The sequence below is a fragment of the Erinaceus europaeus genome, chromosome 3, assembly GCF_950295315.1.
Source record: "Erinaceus europaeus chromosome 3, mEriEur2.1, whole genome shotgun sequence".
In the NCBI taxonomy this organism is placed as follows: domain Eukaryota; kingdom Metazoa; phylum Chordata; class Mammalia; order Eulipotyphla; family Erinaceidae; genus Erinaceus; species Erinaceus europaeus.
The window spans coordinates 69,064,869-69,084,480 of NC_080164.1; positions in this window are offsets into that span (position 1 = coordinate 69,064,869).

Below are 19,612 nucleotides of genomic sequence, written 5' to 3' on the forward strand. Positions count from 1 at the left end.
AAATTATAAGATTATTAGGAGTATAATTGCATAACATTTCCATCACCAGAGTTATGTATCTTCGTCCCCTCCACTGGAAACTTCAGGAGTTCTCCCATGGTCACAGATTGTATTGACTTTATAGCTATAACTATCTATACTTATCTTCTTTTTTTGCCCATTTTTTCCCCTACATCCATGCCTTCACTTCCTTTCTAAGTCACACCTACACCTAGTACCCTCGTACTACTTCTGAGCATCCTCCCTTTTTTCCTCTTGTCTAATATAGAGAACAGTGTCTCACTTCCTTTGGTGTTTTCCAGATTCCTTGCCTTTCTGTAATGGTACAGAAACAAGATTCCTAGTTTCAAACACTTCAGGTCCTAGTGGAATGGGGATTCAGAGCACTCTGGTCTTTTTCTCCTATTCTTTACCCCACTGGAAATATGGACCAAAATTCTTTTTGGGAACAGTTAGGAAAACACAAAGCAGAACTTGGACTGGAGTTGGTGTATTGCACCAAAGTAAAAGACTCTGGGGTGGAGAGGAGGGTTCGGGTCCTGGAACAGGATGGTGGAGGAGGACCTAGAGGGGGTTGAATTGTTATGTGGAAAACTGAGAAATGTTACACGTGTATAAACTATTGTATATTACTGTTGACATTAATCACCCAATAAAGAAATAAAAAAAAAAAAGGGACACTCAGAAGTGGTAGATGTGAGGTAGAAAGGAAGAGTAGGCAGGGCCATAGGAATGAATGGGAAAATATATAAATATAGATAGATAGTTATAGAAATAATAGTCAGCCAACATATGTGATCTTGGGAGAACTACTGCAGTTTCCAATTAAGAGAATGGGGACACAGAATTCTGCTGGTGGGAAAGGTGTGGAATTACATCCATGATATAATTTTATAGATCAATATTAAATCACTAATAAAAAAAAAGAATTTTCCTGCTTAGTATTACTTAGTCCACTACTAAGGACTGCAACTAAGTGATCACATCTGACTTTTTGTACTTGATTGTTGAAAAGGTGAGAGAAAAGGTCTCAGAAAATACGTAGTGTTTACAAAGAATTCAAGGGAAAAATAAATCACCCAAATCAAATGGCTACTGAATACTTTCTGTATCAGTCTGACACTCCACTAGGTACTATTAGTATTAAAAAGATAGAGCAAGTTATTTTTTTAAAAATCCTGGAAAATTTACATATCAACAATTGTCAGGCTTACTCATTATTTATAAAGCCAGGTGGTAAAAATGTCTAAATGAAGCAGATGCAAGTAAAGATGTTGATAACTTGGAGTAGGGCACCAAAGTAAAAACCCTGGGTTGAAGGTGAGGGTGGATGTTCAGCTTGGGCGGCGGGGAGATGGGACACAGTCATTTGGTGGTGGGAATGGTGTTTATGTACACTCCTATTAAAATTTGAAGCCATATAAATCACTATTTAATTAATATGAGAGGGGAAAAATTGATTGAATGTCTCAAACTTTTTAAAGCACAGACTCTTTTTAATATATAAGCTGAGTCTTTGATATGTTGACTCTCTTTAAAGCTTAGACCAGGAGGCGGGGCTACCGAACAGCAGCAGTTGTGTTTCTCTCCTCTCCTGGGTCAACTAGGAATACCAACAGGGACCACCTGGGACCACAACAAGGCAGGACTAGAACGACTTCAGGAACCCACCAAATCACTGGTTCCAGATGCTAGCATGAAGCTGACCAGAGCATTTCCACACTACGATCATCATCTCTGGCATTATGCTATTCCACTGCAGAATACTGTGCCCCAGTATGGTTCCGTAGCCCCCATGTCCACTTGGTCGATTCCAAATTATATTCCTCCATGAGGATCATTTCTGGAACCATCCGTTCCACCCCGGTTCCATGGCTGCCAGTTCTCAGCAACATCGCCCCGCCAGATATTCGTCGGGATACGGCATCATCTAAGTTTATTTCCCACGTCTACGCTCGACCGGACCTGCCAATATACGCGGATATCTTCGCCCACCCTGTCCAACGCTTGACGTCTCGTCACCCAATCTGGTCCCCTACGCCTACACTGAACTTCTCTGTTCCAGACTCTTGGAAACAGAGTTGGCAGTCAGCTGAGGTAAAGAACAAACACCTCATCACAGAGCCCTGCAAGCGTCAACCCGGCTTTGACCTAGCACGTTATGATTGGGCCCTCCTCAATCGCTATCGAACAGGCGATGGCCGGTGCGCCGCTATGTTCCATCGCTGGGGAGCCAGAGACGACCCGAACTGCCCCTGCGGCTACAGACAGACTATGACCCACAGTCAACGACTGCCACCTCTCCAGATTCAAAGGAGGTCTCGAAACTTTACATCAGGCTCAACCTGACGCTGTTGACTGGCTATGGAAGAAGGGCAAACGCTAGAAGAAGAAGCTGACCAGACTTCCCTAGACAAACAACCCCACCAATGTGTCCTGGAGCTCCACTTTTCCAGAGCACTTCCCCACTAGGTATAGTGAAAGAGACGCTGGGAGTATGGATCGACCTGTCAACGCCAATGTTCAGCAGGGAAGCAATTACAGAAGCCAGACCTTCCACCTTCTGCATCCCACAACAACCTTGGGTCCATACTCCCAGAGGGTTAAAGAATAGGAAAGCTGGGGGTGGGGCAGTAGCGCAGCAGGTTAAGCGCAGGTGAGGCAAAGCACAAGGACTGGCATAAAGATCCTGGTTTGAGCCCCTAGTTCCCCACCTGCAGGGGAGTCGCTTCACAGGCGGTGAAGCAGGTCTGCAAGTGTCTGTCTTTCTCTCCCCCTCTCTGTCTTCCCTTCCTCTCTCCATTTCTCTCTGTCTTATCTAACAACAACGACATCAATAACAACAATAATAGCTACAACAATAAAACAACAAGGGCAACAAAAGGGAATAAATAAATAAATATTTTTTAAAAAGGAAAGCTATCAGAGGAGGGGATGGGATACAGAGTTCTGGTGGTGGGAATTGTGTGTAGTTGTACCCCTCTCATCCTATGGTTTAGTCAATGTTTCCTTTTTATAAATAAATTTTTAAAAAGATGTTGACAACTATCTAGCAGAGTAGATACTTCAGTTTGTGTGAGATGTAACACTGATCCATGTAATGATGGGTTGAACTGATAATTAAAAATGTAGAGTAAAAATATTTTGCTTTAAAAAATATCAGTTCCATTTTGATTAGCTTTCCCTGATGTTAACCTAGTATTGAAAATAAAGTCAATATATTCCTAGAATAATGATGTGTTGGAAAGGGCATAAATTTTTCTTTTTTTAATGGAAAGTTAATGGTTTACATTAAAATTTTTTGGCACATGGGTACAACTTCTCATCTCACCAAGATAGGTATCTGCAAAACAAAAAGCAAAAAAACAAACAAAAATATTCTCAATAGGGTGCAGAAGGTGGGAGTTCTGGCTTCTACAATTGTTTCTCCACTGGACAAGGATGTTGGCAGGTTGATCCACACACCCAGCCTATTTCTTTTTTTTTTAAATCAAGTTACTTTTCTTTTTCTTAAGATTTTATTTATTCATTAGAAAGAGGAGAGAGAGAGAGAGAGAGAGAAAGAACCACACTTCACTCTGGTACATGTGCTGCCAGGGATTGAACTCGGAACCTCATGCTTTAGAGTCCAGTGCTTTCTCCATTGAGCCACCTCCTGGACCACAGCACCCAGCCTATTTCTATCTTTCCCTAGTGAGGTAGGGCTTTGGAGAGGTGAGGTTCTGGAACATATTGGTGAGGTCATCTGGACAGGGATAGACCTATTAGCTCTTAGGAAACCAAAGTAGAGATCAAGTTTGCACAATAAGGATGGTGACCAATGAAAGGAGGATAAAGGGCTTTTGTAGATTTTTTTATGCCACAGGCAGCTTCTGCAGGGAACAGTGTGTCAAGGTCCTGGCACCTTCTCTCTGACTTATGGAGATAACACAGTTGTTCACATGGCACTGACTCCGTGCTAATGATAGCATCATTTCTCTCCTGCTGTATGGGAACTAATTAATAAGAATTTTGTTCTTTCTGCACACTTTATTCATTCATTCAATTAACTTATTTTTTCTTTGTTTCTTTATTTCCTTTTGTTGCCCTTATTGTTTTATTGTTGTAGTTATTATTGATGTTTTTGTTGTTGTTGGATAGGACAGAGAGAAATGGAGAGAAGAGTAAGACAGAGAGGGGGAGAGAAAGATAGACACCTGCAGACCTGCTTCACCACCTGTGAAGAGACTCCCCTGCAGGTGGGGAGCCGGGGGGCTTGAACCGGGATTCTTATACCGGTCCTTGTGCTTAGCACCACCTGCGCTTAACCCACTGCGCTACCCCCCAACTCCCTCAATTAACTTCTGTTAACTATGAGCATGGAGATTAGACTGGGTATTGGGATACAATGCTGAGTAAGGTATTCATTTGATCTTCACTTGCAAGATGTACAGATGAGTGTTTAGATTATATGTCATGGAGACTACACTATCTCCTTTATTTGCTTTACTTTGCAAAGGGCCCCATATGGGTAATCCTACCTGTATACAACATTTATTTAGACTCCACTGGGCTCCCAGTGATTTTCAGAAATGGTGACCTGCTTTTTTTTCTTTCTTTCTTTCTTTTAGACAGAAGGCAAGAAGCAGAGAGATAGAGAGGGGAAAGATGTGACTACTGCTCTAATGCTCATGAAGCTTCCCCCTTGCAGGCACTCTCATTTGGTGGCCTACGGCTCAAACCAAGTCTTTGCACATAGTAACATAGTAACATGTGCACTTTATGAAGCGAGCCACCTTGCTGGCTCCATTTGCCTGTTCTTAGTGAATACTACATCTTCTTCCTCAGCAGCTGTTTCAATCTCTTCCCTTATTCTCAAAACCCAACACCTGTCCCATCCAGTCTCGGGTGACCTCACTTTCTTCTCTTGAGAAGAGAAAGTTTCCCATCTCCAGCTTCCTTCTGCATTCAAAATGTTTTTGCACCCACTTGTCCTCATTGTTCATTTCTCCTGTATCAAATCAAGACATACAACTGCTCCCGTCCAAGGACATCTTCTTTACCTCATTCCCATATGTTTATCAAATTTTTGCAAACTTGAACCATCAACCATCTCCTCACACCTCCCTCCTCAGTCTCTTCTTATCCCTGATTCATTCACTTTGGACTACAAACATTCCCAACTCTCTTACCCCGAGGGAAGAAAGATTTGCCTCAATTCTAATGTTCCTTGGAATAATCCATCTTCCTTTGCCTCAAACAACTGAAAGCAGACTAAATATGAAGTCCCTAATAATTATAGCTAATATAATCCTTAGGGTCTTTTTCCTCCCTAGTCATTTATTCAGTGACTCTTTTTCATTTTCTTGTCCTTCTCAATTGCTATCCCTTCTTCCCCTCCCCTCAAGGTTATTGCCTGTATAACATTTCTTCTCTCTTCTAGTCATTTCCTGGGCCCCTCCATTCTCATGACTCCCTAATCTCTGCACAGCCAGCCCTCAAATTAGAATCACTAGATCCCACCTCATTCTCAGGTTGCTGACCTACATTTTCTGTGCACTTTTCTCTTGGGATGGCTTGGCAAGCACCTCAAACTCCATCCAAACCAGCTCATCATCTTCCCACCATACCAGTTCTTCCTGTTGCCTTTCCTACGTGGTTTGGCACCATCATCCTTCTAAGCAATCTTGCTTCTCCCTTGTTATTCATACTTGAACAGTTTTAAGATCTGCAGATGCTGCTTCAGTCATAGCTCTTTATGCATTGTTTATGTTCTTCCAGTCAGAGTTTCCACCTGCTTCAGTCCCTCATTATTGGTCTCCTTACTGAGATTGCTTCTTTACAAGTCTCCCTCACTTCGCTATCTTCCTTTTTAGATGTATTTTTTCTCAAAGATGTGAGTTTACTCTAAATCTCTAAATGAAAGTAGAATCATGTCACTGCATGGTAAGAGAGAAAGAAAGAGAAAAATAAAGAAAGGCAATAGGTTCCTATAGTTCACTACATGAAGGACAAATTCCAAAGTATCTAATTACAGTCATCTCTAGTATGCTCTTTAATACTTCTTGACCTGACCTCATTTTAATTTTCAAACCCTGTGTTCCATTCAAAACTTACTGGGCTCTCAATACAACTTTCATTTTTCCACTTTCAAACCTTTACTAATACTGCATTTGACTTCAGATATCTTATCCTTTCACCCAAACCACCCAACCCAAAATCTTAACCATCCATAACCCAATTAAATTATGGGCAGAGGGTTAGAATAGGTGACTTTCTAAAGAAGACATAAAGTAGGGAGCCAGGCTGTAGCACAGTGGGTTAAGCGCACATGGCACAAAGCGCAAGGACCGGAGTAAGCATCCCGGTTCAAGCCCCCGGCTCCCCATATGCAGGGGGGGGGGTCCCTTCACAGGCGGTGAAGCAGGTCTGCTGGTGTCTGTCTTTCTCTCTCCCTCTCTGTCTTCCCCTCCTCTCTCCATTTCTCTCTGTCCTGTCCAACGACGACGACATCAATAATAACTACAACAATAAGACAACAAAAGGGAATAAATAAATATAAAAATAATTTTTAAAAAAGACATAAAGTGGGTGATAAGGCATATGCAAAGGTGTTCAAGGCCCCAGAAGTGGCATAGCAGTAAAGCTCTGGTCTTTTTTTTTCAATTTTTTAAAATTATCTTTATTTATATATTGGATAGAGACAGTCAGAAATCCTGAGGGAAGGGGGTAATAGAAAGGGAGAAGGAAAGAGATACACCTGCAGCACTGCTTCACAACTTGCAAAGCTTGCAGGTGGGGACTTAGGGCTTGAACCTGGTCCCTGCACATTGTTGCACTCAACCAGGTGCGCCACCACCTGGCCCCTAGTTCTGGTCTTATAAGCATGAATTCCTGGGTTCAAAACCCAGTACTACATATGCCAGAGTATGGCTCTGGTCTCTTTCCCTACTCCCTCAAATCTACCTATATCTCATTAAATAAAATAAATAAATAAGAAATAAGAATGATGTTAAAATCACTAGTCACCAAGAAAATGCAAGTTAAAATCTCAACAAGATATAACTTAACACCTGTTAGAATGGTTATCATCAAAACTGCGTGTGACAACAAATGCTGGCAAAGATGTGAAGAAAAGAGAGCCCTTACAGAGTTTAGATGGACATATAAAGTGATACAGCCTCTATGGACAACAGTATAGAAGTTCCTCAAAGTTAAAAGCAGAACAACCATGTGACCCAGGATTCCTATTACCGGGTGAAAAGGGAAGTTAAATCAATATCTGCACCCTGTCTATAGAGTCCCATTCCAGAATAGTGCATTATTTGGTTTATCTGGAAGCACCGACAAAAGAACTTCTCTTATCATTATCTTTATTTATTTATTGGATAGGGAGAGCAAGAAATCAACAGAGAAGGGGGTGATAGAGAGGAAGAGAGACAGAAAGACACTTGCAGCATTGCTTTACCACTTTCAAAGCGTTCCCCCTGCAGGCGGGGACCAGGAGCTTGAACCCAGGTTCTTGCACATTGTAGTGGGTGCACTAAACTAGGCACACCACCACCCAGCCCCCAAAGGACTGCTTTTGATTTAACTTCACACCGAGCTTATTCAGTTGGAATATTCTTTTTCCAAAAGACATTTACTGGAAATAATCAGCAGCAATTAAAAAAAAAAAATCTCGGGAGTCGGGCGGTGGCGCAGTGGGTTAAGCGCACGTGGCGCAAAGCGCAGGGACCGGCATAAGGATCCCGGTTAGAGCCCCCGGCTCCCCACCTGCAGGGGAGTCGCTTCATGGGCGGTGAAGCAGGTCTGCAGGTGTCTGTCTTTCTCTCCCCTCTCTCTCTGTCTTCCCCTCCTCTCTCCATTTCTCTCTGTCCTATCTAACAACAAAGCAACGTCAACAATGGCAATAATAACCGCAACGAGACTGCAACAACTAAGGCAACAAAAAGGGGGGGAAATGGCCTCCAGGAGCGGTGGATTCATGGTGCAGGCACTGAGCCCAGCAATAACCCTGGAGGAAAAAAAAAAAAAAATCTCAGAGGTGGCAGTAACAGTTGAAGCAAACAAGCTGAGTAAGAAACTTGAAAAGCTGATGTATGAAGGCTGGGGAGACAGCATAATAGCTATGCAAACGATTTTCATGCCTATGCCTGAGGCTCTGATGTCCTAGGTTCAATCCTCAGCATCACCATACATCAGAGCTGAGCAGAGCTCTGGTCTCTCTGTTTCCCTGTTTCTCTCACTTATTAAAAAATGAATATATGAAAAATGATGAATGAAATAGTGGGGGTTGTATTGCTAAATGGGAATCTGGGGAATGTTATGCATGTAAAAAAAAAAAAAGAAGTAGAAACGCAAAGCAGAAATTGACTGAGTTTGGAGTATGGCACCAAAGTAAGAAAGCAGAAGTATACTAGAGTTAGCAGTGAGTACCTCCCTAATACTTCCTCTCCACTTTTCCAAGCTTTGGGTCCATGATTGCCCAACAATTTGTTTGGCTTTGTATGTTAACTCTCTTTTCAGTCACCAGGTTCCAGGTGTCATCAGGATGCCGGCCAGACTTCCCTGGATTGAAGACACCACCAATATGTCCTGGAGCTCAGCTTCCCCAGAGACCCATCCTACTAGGGAAAGAGAGAGGCAGACTGGGAGTATGGACCGACCAGTCAACGCCCATGTTCAGCGAGGAAGCAATTACAGAAGCCAGACCTTCTACCTTCTGCAACCCTCAAAGACCCTGGGTCCATGCTCCCAGAGGGATAGAGAATGGGAAAGCTATCGGGGGAGGGGGTGGGATATGGAGATTGGGTGGTGGGAATTGTGTGGAGTTGTACCCCTCCTACCCTATGGTTTTGTTAATTAATCCTTTCTTAAATAAAAAAAAAATGAATATAAAATAATTTCCTTTTGTGGCCCAGGAGGTGGCACAGTGGATAAAGCATTGGATTCTCAACCGTGAGGTCCCAGGTTCAATCCCTGGCAGCACATGTACCAGAGTGATGTCTGGTTCTCTTTCCTCCTGTCTTTCTCATGAATAAATAAATTCCTTAAAAAATATTAATAAAATAAAATAGTTTCTTTTTAATTAATGGATGAACTGTCTACAGGAGGGGAATAGGTGGTGACTCAGATGGTAAAACATACATGTTACCTTGTGAAAGGGGCCAGGTTCAAGCCCCCAGTTCCCACCTGCAAGGGGGAAGCTTCACTATTGGTGGAGCAATGCTGAAGGTGTTTCCCCTTCCCTCTTTCTTTCTCTCCCTCATTCTCTGTTTCTAATTCCCTTAAAAAAAATGTATGACCTGAGGGCGTGGTAGCACACTGGGTTAAGTGCACCTAGTGTAAAGAGAAGGACCTATGTAAGGATCCTGGTCTGAGCCCCCAGCTCCCCACCTGATGGAGGGGGGGCACTTCACAAGTGGTGAAGCAGGTCTTCAGGTGTCCATTTTTCTCTCTCCCCTTCCTTTTCTCCCCTTTCTCTCTCAATTTCTCTGTCCTATCCAACAACAACAACATTTTTTAAAAAGTGCAGCAGGGGAGTCGGGTGGTAGCACAGCAGTTAAGCACACATGGAGCAAAGCGCAAGGATCGGCCTAAGGATCCTGGTTCAAACCCCCGGCTCCCCACCTGCAGGGGAGTTGGTTCACAAGCAGTGAAGCTAGTCTGCAGGTGTCTATCTTTCTCTCCCCCTCTCTGTCTTCCCCTCCTCTCTCCATTTCTCTTTGTCCTATCCAGCAACAACGACATCAATAATAATAACAACAATAAAACAAGGGCATCAAAAGGGAATAAATAAATATTTTAAAAATGTAGCAGGTTAAGTGCACGTGGCACAAAGTGCAAGGACCAGTGTGAGGATCCCAGTTCGAACCCCCAACTCCCCACCTGCAGGGGAGTCACTTCATAGGCGGTGAAGCAGGTCTGCAGATGTCTGTCTTTCTCTTCCCCTCTCTGTCTTCCCCTCCTCTCTCCATTTCTCTCTGTCCTATCCAACAGTGATGACATCAATAACCACAACAATAATAACTACGACAACAATAATAGCTACAACAAGGGCAACAAAAAGGTAATATATATATATATATATATATATATATATATATATATATAATATCTTTAAAATAAATGGCCACCAGGAGTAGTGCAGGCTCTGAGCCCCAGAGATAACCCTGGAGGCAAAAAAAACGGGGGGGTAACTCATAGTGGTGGAGTCACGAGGGCACCAAACCCTAGTGACAATACACTGGTGGCAAAAGAGAAAAAGAAACATCTATAGGAACTTTGAAAGCCTCCAGAATATTCTTGCAAATCTAGAAACCCACATGCAGGTGCAAAACTACACATACATGCTTAGGGGAGATTGAGAAGGTCCCAATCACCCACTTCTAAATGGCTTCAAGTTAAGTCTATAACTTAAAACTAAGCAATGGCTTTAAATTAGATTCTAAGACATTGAAGAAATGTCCCCACAGGCACACACGGCCTATCTGCAAAAGCTGGGAGGGCTATTGGTTCAGGCATGTAAGAAACCCGCAGGATAGTCACTCAGATCATGCATGACAACTGAACAAATACTTCAGTAGGCACACACAACAAAGAACACAGACTTTACAGAAATGGTTCAAGAGTCAGTTGGATATATATGCTTTTCTTTCTTCTAGATAAAGGATGAGAAGGGGGGGAGCAAAGAGAGAAGGACTATAGCAGCACATAACAGGAAATCCACAATTTCAGATGTCTTTGTTAAAAAGTCAAGGAACATCTTAACCCAATAACTTAAACTTTCACCCTTAAGAAGCTAGAAAATAGGGAGTCGGGCAGTAGCTCAGCGGGTTAAGCGCATGTGGCAGGAAGCTCAAGGACTGGCATAAGGATCCTGGTTCAAGCCCCTGGCTCCCCACCTGCAGAGCAGTCGCTTCACAGGCCAAGTGAAGCAGGTCTCCAGATGTCTATCTTTCTCTCCCCCTCTCTGTCTTCCCCTCCCTCTCCATTTCTATCTATCCTATCCAACAATAATGACGACATCAATAACAACAACAATAATAACTACAACAATAATAAAAAGATAACAAGGTCAACAAAAAGGAAAATAAATAAATAAATTTTAAAAAATAAATAAAAAATAAAAATAAGCTAAATAATAATGATGATAAACAGATTAAACCTGAAACAAGCAAAGGGAAGGACATCATAAGGCTTAGAGCAGAAGTAAATGTAACAAGGACAAGGGGAGGGAGAGGGAATAGGGAAAATCAACGAACCCAGAAGTTGACTGTTAAAAGATGAACAAAGTTGACAATCTTAAATTAGAATGACCAAGAAAGAAAGAGTTCAGATTAGCAAATTGGAGGGCAGGGTTAGATAGCATAATGGTTATGCAAACAGACTCTCATACCTGAGGCTCCAAAATCCTAGGTTCAATCCTAGGAATTATTATAATTAATAATTATTAATTAATTATTAATGCTTTATGTGTAATTTCTCAAGAGACAAAGCCAGAATCCAGGTACCTGAGGTAAAAATACAGGTGCCAGGAGACAGTGTCTTTTGAGATTTGAGAACCACATTTAAGAATGCTTCTGAAAGGTGGATCTACATCAGAATCACCTGGAGGCCTTGCCTATCAAAGGACCCATTGGTGAGGTCATCTGCCCAGGGAATTCAGGATGAAATCTTAGTAGTGTCCACAACTTGGTGGCTGAAAGGCAGTAAGATATAAAGCAGGACAGTGGTCCAGGAGGTGGAGTAGTGGATAAAGCACTGGACTCTCAAGCATGAGGTCCTGAGTTTAGTCCCTGGCAGCACATGTACCAGAGTGATGTCAAGTTCTTTCTCTCTCCTATCTTTCTCATGGATAAATAAATTCTTTAAAAAATAAAATAAAGCAGGGCCAGGTGGTGCTGCACCTGGTTGAGCACATGTCACTATGTGCAAGGACCCAGGTTTGAGCTCCCAGTCCCCACCTGCATAAGGAAAGCTTTGCAAGTGGTGAAGCAGGTCTGCAGGTGTCTCTCTCTGTCTCTCTCCCTATCTCCCCTTTTCTTCTCAATTTCTGGCTATCTCTATCCAATTGTTGGAGAGTGGGCCCACTCTCCAGGAAGTCCAGGCCATTGTTTCCATGAGAGTCTGAGCGGGTAGACCCCAGAACATTGCCCCTTTTCAGGTTGAGATATGGCAGTAACCCCCTGACCGCTGGAATTTATGATGGTTGGACCCTCGGACATGGGCACCTCTCTACACATGCCACTCGTCCCCCCCCCCCTTTTTAAACAAAGACCATAAATTACTTTGTATGGCTAACTTGAAAACTGCCAGCAAACATCCTGATTGCTCAGCTGCCTCCCTCCCCCCCTGCCCTGAAGTGCCTGTAATTTACCTCCAGAGAAATATGCACTGTGAAGCTTGTGATCAAACCTTGTATGATAACCTTTTACTTGTGATCAAATAGTTTGTAGGTCAAAATGTGACTATGCATTGTGTTGCTTTGTGTTTGGATTAATGATTATCTCAACCTTCCCCCACCCCCCCGCCCCACCCCCCACCCCATCTATGGGTATATCTACTTGCTTTTATTCCCACAATAAATGAGATTACCCTCTAAGGCTTCTCCCGGAGCTGGTTGAATCTGGCATGGCTTCTTCCTCTCCGGCGCATGTCGCTCCCAACATGCAGAGTCACCCTGGGACTCCCAGGGGGCTGCTCTGACCCTTCACCACCAGAGGTCAGAGAGATGGAGGACCCAGAACAACAGCCCATGTCCAATAAACAAATAAAGATTTAAAAATTAAAAAAAAATAGCATGTGGCGCAAAGTGCAAGGATTGGCTTAAGGATCCCAGTTCGAGCCCCGGCTCCCCACCTGCAGGGGAGTTGCTTCACAAGCAGTGAAGGAGGTCTGCAGGTGTCTGTCTTTCTCTCCCCCTCTCTGTCTTCCCCTCCTCTCTCCAGTTCTCTCTGTCCTATCCAATGACGACGACATCAGTAACAACAACAATAACAACCACAACAATGTTAAACCACAACGGCAACAAAAAGGAAAAATAAATAAATAAATGTAAAAAAATAAAAAATAAAGCAGGACAAAATATTTAATGAACAGGAAACATAAAGTAGGAATATAATAGATAGGAACAGGGATTTTAGGGTGTGTAGAAGCTAAGAAGTCTATTTTAGGTATGTTCCTAGTGACCCATGACTGTGGCAGTTTTTGCTGGATCTTGATAGCTAGCCTGCAGGTGGACTAAAAATATTGTCTGGGAATGAATTTCCTTTACTTTCACTCTTTCCTCCCCTCCCTCCATATTTATCTACTCATTAATGAGAAAACAAGTAGGAGAGGAAAGAACAGAGCATCACTCTGGGACATACAGTGAAGGGAATGATGCAGGTATCATCAGGGTATCAAGCTCCTAAATCCAACACTCTAGTCACTGTGCCACCTGCTGCAGGTGAGAATTTGCGTTTATAACAAGTTCCCAGGTGATGACAGTAATGCTGGCCTCTGGACCACCTTCTGAGAACCACTAGAACAGTAACGTGTGTAAGGAGAAAGAGTTCTCAGAAGTGTCTGAGCTGAGGACAGGGCTGAATCATTATCCATCTGTTTCCGTACTAGGACTGACTGCACATAATAATCATCTAGTGAAGTTTGGGGATGTGCAAAGAATCTGTTTTAACTAGTCTGGGGTTAAAGCCTATTGGGGCTTCAGTTGCCAGTTAAGGATATGACTCTACCCAGGGTGCACTTGGCAACACCTGAGGTCCTTTTGAAGCCTATCCAGGCCTGGCTCTACTCCAGACCAATTTTCAGAATCTCTAAGGGAAATAGGCCGTCAGTTGTTTTGATTTTTAATCAGTAGAGTATTTCTTTCTTTCTTATTTTTTTAAAGATTTTACTTATTTATTTATTCATGAGAAAGATAGGAGGAGAGAGAGAACCAGACATCACTCTGGTACATGTGCTGCTGAGGATTGAACTCAGGACCTCATGCTTGAGAGTCCATTACGCCACACAGTAGACTATTTCTTTACAACACTTTTGTTTATAGAAAATTGAACAGAAAGTACAGTGCTCACCCTTAACCGTTTGTCCCACTATTAATATCTTACAATGACATGGAATATTTGCTATAACTGATGAATGTTGGGTGAATTGATGAATGTTGAGTAATTTTTTTCATTATTATTATTTATTAAGCCCTATAGTTTGCAATAGCTGCTCCTCCTCCTCCTTCTCCACTTCCTCCTCCTCCTCTCCCTCATCCTCCTCTTCTACTTACTCCTCCTTTTCCTCCTTTTTCTGCCTTTTTATTTCCACCAGAGTTGTGGCTGGGGTTTGGCGCCTGCTCAGCAAACCCACTGCAGCCAGTTGCCTGTTTCCTTTTTCTTTTGCAGACAGAGAAACAGAGAGGCCAGGAACAAGAGAGAGACAAAGGGGGAGTTGGGCAGTAGCGCAGGGGGTTAAGTGCATGTAAATATATTACAAACTGTGCACAGTTCTTAATGTGATTATGTTTTCACTTTTTTCAATTTATTTTATTTTTTGTTACAATTAGAAAGAGAGAAGAGAACTGCTCAGTTCTGGTTTATGGTGGTGCTAGGGATTGAACTTGGGAACTCAGAGCCTCAGACATGAATGTCTTTTGCATAATCATTATGCTGTCTTCCCAGCCCTGTGTTTTCACTTTTAAAGGCCCATATTAAAATGTTTCCAGGTGGGAGTCGGGCTGTAGCACAGCGGGTTAAGCGCAGGTGGCGCAAAGCACAAGGACCGGCATAAGGATCCCGGTTTGAACCCCGGCTCCCCACCTGCAGGGGAGTCGCTTCACAGGCGGTGAAGCAGGTCTGCAGGTGTCTATCTTTCTCTCCTCCTCTCTGTCTTCCCCTCCTCTCTCCATTTCTCTCTGTCCTATCCAACAACGACAACAATAATAATAACTACAACAATAAAACAATAAGGGCAACAAAAGGGAATAAATAAATAAAATAAATATTTAAAAAAAATGTTTCCAGGTAACAAAGGAACTCTCCTGCACTGCTGGTGGGAATGTGAATTGGTCCAACTCCTTTGGAGAGCAGTCTGGAGAACACTCAGAAGGCTAGAAGTGGACCTACCCTATGATCCTGCAATTCCTCTCCTGGGGATATATCCTAAGGAAACAAACACACCCATCCAAAAAGATCTGTGTATACTTATGTTCATAGCAGCACAATTTATAATAGCCAAAACCTGGAAGCAAACCAGATGTCCAACAACAGATGAGTGGCTGAGCAAGTTGAGGTATACATACACAATGGGGGAGTAGTGCCCCCGGTTAAGCGCAGGTTGCGCAAAGCACAAGGACCTGGCATAAGGATCCGGGTTCCAGCTCCCGGCTCCCCACCTGCAGAGGAGTCACTTCACAGGTGGTGAAGCAGGTCTGCAGGTGTCTTTCTCTCCCCATCTGTCTTCCCCTTCTCTCTCGATTTCTTTCTGTCCTACCCAACAACGACGACAACAATAATAACTACAACAATAAAACAAGGGCAACAAAAGGGAATAAGTAAATAAATATTAAAAAATATTCAAACATGAATAACAAGTATGACAAAAGCACATAGTCACAGTTATTAAGGAGAAAAACTAGAAAGGAAGAAGAGATCGTGAGTCAGCTGGACTATAAATTGGAACAGTGCCAAGCCTTTGTGTTGTTGAGGGGTGCACAGAAGCTGTTAACAGCTTGGGGGGGGGGAGGTGGAGCCGCCTCTGAAAAGCCAAGCTTGCTAAATCCTTTGCTGCTAAATCAGCAAAGGGGTAGCGGGGGTTGTCCTTGGAATTTGGAATGTATATTCAAGTCTCTGCCTTTTTCTACTTCTCTTTTTACAGATGTTTAGGTTAACTGTCCTTTTATCTCATATCTGGGAGAAATCTTGAAAAGAGGATGCTTCGAGATCTAGAGAAATCTTGAAAAGGGATTGGCTTTCCTTGGGCTTTCCAGTGCCGCCCTCACTAGCTGGCAGATTTAGAAATTGGGGGGTGGGGGGGCGGCGGAAAGGAGGCAGGAGGGAGGAGAGCAAGGCTTCTTAAAGGGCCACACACATCATTTTACTGTTTATGATTCCTTTCTGGTGTTTTTGTTGTTGTTGTTGCTGCTGCTGCTGTTTGTTTGTTCTAAATATATATTTATTCTCTTTTGTTGCCCTTGTTTTATTGTTGTAGTTACTATTGTTGTCGTCATCGTTGTTGGATAGGACAGAGAGAAATGGAGAGAGGAGGGGAGGGCAGAGAGGGGGCAAGAAAGATAGACACCTATAGACCTGCTTCACCACCTGACTGTGAAGCAACTGCGACTCCCCTGCAGGTGGGGAGCCAGGGTCTCGAACCTGGATCTTCACGCCGGTCCTTGCCCTTTGCCACCTGCGCTTAACCAACCCACTGTGCTACCGCCCGACTCCCCTTTAAATTTGTTTTTATTTTTAATATTTACTTTCTGGTGTTTTATTACATTTGATAACACGACCCTCTCCTATGTTCCCCGTCTATTTAGTTAACTTCATGATCAGTTTTTCTTCTGGGACATAAGGAAGAGGGATTGGAAAGACTATGTGACACTTGTCAGCTACTTTATAAGATGAAGACCCTAATGATCTGAGCCAATTGTAGCAGTCTGGAATCAGCAGAATCCTCAGAACTGAGGTGCTGAAAAAAAATAAATAAAGACCAGGAAACTAAGCTGAGTTTAAGGGCTCAACTTTTGTTAAACCAGTTCCTATTAGTCTGCTGGACTACTCTGAATCATATGCCTGTGACCAATCATGAATCCTTAGCTCTGAAATATGTTTTTCGTTTGTTTGTTTTTTGCCTCCAAGCTTATCACTGGGGTTAGGTGCCTGCACTACAAATCCACTGCTCCTGGAGGGCATTTTTTCCATTTTGTGGTTGTTATTGCATAGGACAGAGAGAAATGGAAAGAGGAGAAGACACAGAGGAGGAGCGAAAGCTAGACACCTGCAGACCTGCTTCACCGCTTGTGAAGCAATCCCCTTGCAGGTGAGGAGCCTGGGCCTGAACCAGGATCCTTACTCAGGTCCTTGTGCTTCCCTCCATGTGCGCTATAACCGGGCCTCCCTGAAGTATGTGTATTTTAAAAGAATTTGATCACTTAACAAACATTAAGTACACTTAGTGAAAGAGGGTCCATAAAAACAGCAAAACCGGGGGCTTGGCGGTAGCACAGCGGGTTAAGCGCACATGGAGCCACGCACAAGGACCTGCATAAGGATCCGGGTTCGAGCCCGGCTCGGCTCCCCACCTGAAGTGGGTGGGGGGTCTCTTCACAGGTGGTGAAGCAAGTCTACAGGTGTCTATCTTTCTCTCCCCCTCTCTGTCTTTCCCTCCTCTCTCAATTTCTCTTTATCTTATCCAACAACAATGACAGCAACAACAACAACAATAATAATAACAAGGATAAACAACAAGGGCAACAAAAGGGAAAAAATAGCCTCCAGGAACAGTGAATTTATAGTGCAGGCACTGAGTCCCAGCGATAACCCTGGAGGCAAAAATAATAAACAAACTAACAAACAAATACAGCAAAGCTATAGTCCTGACACTAACAAAACTCATGGTATTATAAGAAGGCTATAAAATAAACTTGGGAAGCAGTATTATTGAGCATATTACTGAGCAGTATGTGAGCATAATACACACAAGCAGCATGGGAAATAAGAGTATCCAAGTTTGTCTGTAGGAACCAGGAAAAGTTTCTCAGAAGATAGTTTGTTGTTAAAGCTTGAATACTAAGCTGCTGTTTGCCAAGACAAGAGGTCATTTCAGGAAGAAGGAAATGAATTTACGACATAGCACAAAACTGCAAAGACATGTTCTGGAAATTACAAATACTTTTTTTACACTAGAGCATAATGGTGGGGGAGGGGAGGAGAAGCAAGCCAAAAACCTGTTTCCCAATTTGTAATAACTAACCACCCCTTTACTTCCCCCAACTAGTACAGAAACAAAAGGGAAACCACCCCTCTGGGGTCTGTCCTGCCTTTTAAAATTAGTTTTCTTTTTAAAATTATATTTATTTATTTACTTATTTATTTATTCTTTTGTTGCCCTTGTTTGATTATTATTATTGGAGTTATTATTGTTTTTGTTATTGATGTCGTTGTTGCATAGGACAGAGAGAAATCGAGAGAGGAGGGGAAGACAGAGAGGAGGAGAGAAAGATAGACACCTGCAGACCTGCTTCACTGCCTGCCTGTGAAGCGACTCCCCTGCAGGTGGGGAGCCAGGGGCTTGAACCCGGATCTTTACTCCAGTCCTTGTGCTTTGCGCCACCTGCGCTTAACCCGCTGCACTACCGCCCGACTACCGACTACCTAAACTTAGCTTTCTAACGGGAAAGGAAGAAGAGATCCAACAGCAAGGCATCAACTAAGAGGCTGTGGGACCAGCTATATTCTGGAGAGCATTAAAATGCAACAGCTCCAAGGGGCCCAGTCCTTACTTGCAGAGAGGAAGCTTCACAAGCAGTAAAGTTCTTTCTCCTCCACCCCCCACTTGTCTCTATCATAAAAAGATTAAAAATAAATAAAATATATTTAAAAATAAGTAAAGTGCAGCCCAAGAGAGTAATAAAGAGGAAATGGGAGGGGGTTAAGACCCAATAAAACACCTGTTGTGAGCTGCTACAATCTACTTCCTACTGTTAAATACACATTCATCATAGTATAGATGAAAATCTAATTGGCTTAATCAAGAGATTCACAAACCAGGCAGCCTTTTCCCATCTAGCTAACAGAAAAGCATAGGAAGAGTTGAATACAGTGTAGCTGGTGTGTGTGCGCGTGCCTACACGGAGTCCACTGCTTCTGGTGGCCATCTTTCCCCCCCCCCTTTTTTTTTTCTTTCTTTCTCCTTTTTTGGTAAAAATGGCAACTGAAAGGGAAGGGAGGGGTGGGGTAGAGAAAAAGAGAGAAACATGCAACACTGCTTTACTGCTTGTGAAGTTTACCCCTGCCCAGGTGAGCCCATGTTCTTGTGGTGCATGGTAATATGTGCACTCTACTTGGTGAGTCACTGCCAGGCCCCCACAATGTAGTTTTTATAGCAGAAAGGTGGGCTTTAGGAAGTTAATTATACAAACACACACAGTTTGTTTAAGGCAAGAAAACAATAGTCTAATCCTGAGAACTACAGTGGTTATCAGTTTGGGGGGGTCAGACGACAGAACTTTGGTGGTAGGTGTGGTGTGGAATTATACCCTTGCAATTTTATACTCTCGTAAACCACTATTAAATCACTAATAAAAACTTTTTTTTTTAAGCGCACTGAATTAAAAAAAAAAAAAAAAGATTGTTCCTCTGAGGTAAAGGGGGTGGAGTTGGGAGTGGGGTGTCACACCAGGCAGTTTACTTCAACTTCAGGCTGTCTAATTTAAAATTCCACTTCCAGGGCTGGTGAAATAGCTCACTTGGATAGTATGCTGCTTTGAGATGTGTATGAGCCAGGTTTGAGACCTGTGTCTACCACATTGAAGAAGCTTGTGGGGACTGGAGGAGTGCAGGTTGTAGCATCGGGTTAGGCACACATAGTACTATGTACAAGGACTTGCAAAAGGAAGCTTCACCAGCGAGAGGCAAGT